This window comes from Heterocephalus glaber, unplaced genomic scaffold (assembly GCF_053883595.1).
Source record: "Heterocephalus glaber isolate CG9 unplaced genomic scaffold, H.glaber_assembly_v1.0 deba00000347, whole genome shotgun sequence".
Classification (NCBI taxonomy): domain Eukaryota; kingdom Metazoa; phylum Chordata; class Mammalia; order Rodentia; family Bathyergidae; genus Heterocephalus; species Heterocephalus glaber.
Window position 1 is genome coordinate 14,894,762 of NW_028258143.1, and position 2,060 is coordinate 14,896,821.

Sequence of the window (2,060 nt, forward strand, 5' to 3'; positions counted from 1 at the left end):
TTATTACCTTAAAACTTTGGGTCAGATCCCTGCTTTGCATGTGGCATGTTAATCACTTAAGCAGTGTCTGTAATACAAGGTTGATTAGCCCTAAATTAAACTCATTCCCCTTCAAGCTTTTACAATGTTCAGTTTCAGATCCCCTGGAGTGATGGTTAGAAGGCACCAGTCATTGTCCTAAACTGTAGTCACTTTCAGATTCCAGGAAAACAGAGGCCTAAAGACCATGTTATACAAGGTGCCCCCCCCTCGGGGGGAGAACAATTACATCATGACAGTAATGGGGGCTACCCTCTAAGCAGTATATCTCACCTCATAATGGGAATAGAATTGTTTCCTCAAGCAATGAAGGCTCTCCTAGAACTTTGCAGAACCAGTCCTGAGATACTGATCAAACAGACCATGACTACCTAAAGTGCCAGCTATGCAAACCTCTCAGCCGCACAAAAGCCAATACTCACCTTTACTCCCCACTCCCAGAAAACCCCAAAGTTTCTGTCAGCCCCCAAAAGATGAATCTTGGACCTCTTTATTTGTCCTTTTCAGCATGGCCATACTGATTAAAGCTCCTTTTCTGATTTTCACCACTGCTCATCTCCTTGACTGGCATTATAGGACTGAGGTAGGATAAAAGAAATAAAAGATAGATAGAAAAAACACTAGGAAATCATAATCTTAAATTATACTTTTATATATTTATAAACATGGGTACACATATATCGCTGTGGTATGATTCTTTTAATTCTTTTGGAAAGATACCCAGCAGAGGAATAGCTGGGTCAAATGGGACTTCTAATCATATTTGTTTGAAGTATCTCCATATTGATTTCCACAGTGGTTGCATCAGTATGCACTCCCACCAACAATGGAGAAGGGTTCCTTTCTCCCCACACCCCCTCCAGCATTTGTTATTGATTGATTTCTTGATAGCAGCCATTCTTTCTGGGGTGAGGTGGAATCTCAGTGTTGTTTTCATCTGCATCTCTCGAATGAGCAGTGATATTGAACATTTTTTCATATGTTTATTTGCTGCTTTTACTTCTTTGTCTGAGAAATGTCTGTTCATTTCAGATGCCCATTTTTGAATTGGGTCTTTGAATATGGGGGGTCCGATTTTTTTCTGTTCTTTATATATTCTCAATAGTAGACCTTTGTCTGAGGAACAGCTGCTAAAAATTTTTTTGCACATTGTAGATTGTCTCTTAGCTCTGTTGGTGGTTTCTCTTGCAGTGCAGAAGCTTTTTAATAAGAAGAGATCTGAATTGTTAATTCTTTTTTTTTCCCGTTTTTCCCTTTTTATTAAAAAATAAAAATATGGAACGCTTCATGAATTTGCATGTCATCTTTCCGCAGGGGCCATGCTAATCTTCTCTGTATCATTCCAATTTTAGTATATGTGCTGCTGAAGCAAGCACTGAATTGTTAATTCTTTGTGCTAGTTCCTGTGCTACTGAGGATTTGTTCATAAAGTTTTTTCCTATGCCAACGTCTTCAAGAAGTCTACCTAACTTATCTTCCAGCAAGTTTGGTGTTTCTGTTTTAATATTTAGATATTTAATCCACTTCAATTTTAGTTTAGTGCATGGTAAAAGATAGGGGTCTAGTTTTAATCGTTGGCAAGTTGAAATCCAGTTTCCCAACACCATATTAAAGAGGTTATGTTTCCTCCATGAGGATGATTGGCTTCTTTGTCAAAGATGAGGTAGCTGAGTATGTCTGGAGTTGTTTCTGTACCTTCTAGTCTATTCCACTGAACTTGGGTCTCTTTCTTTGCCAGTACCATGCTGTTTTTATCACAGTAGCTTTGTAGTATAGTTTCAAGTTGGAGATTGCAATACCCCCGCCACATCCCTGTTGCCTAGAATTGCTTTTTCAATTCTAGGTCTCTTCTGGTTCCAAATAAATTTTTGGATTGTTTTCTCTAGGTTTGTGAAATATACTGCTGGGATTTCAATCAGGATTGCACTGAATCTATATAGCAACTTTGGAAGTATGGCCATTTTCACTATATTGGTTCTTCCTACCCAGGAACAAGGGATGTCTTTCCATTGTCTTATATC

The 2,060-nt window shown here is 38.5% G+C and overlaps 1 non-coding gene across 1 annotated transcript; it reads right to left on the reverse strand.

Moving 5' to 3' along the window:
* Positions 1-1,308: 1,308 nt before the first annotated feature.
* On the reverse strand, positions 1,309-1,415 carry LOC147829865 (U6 spliceosomal RNA). Its single transcript, XR_015447530.1, has one exon. It is a non-coding gene; the product is annotated as a U6 spliceosomal RNA (small nuclear RNA).
* Between the last annotated feature and the right edge of the window lie 645 nt (positions 1,416-2,060).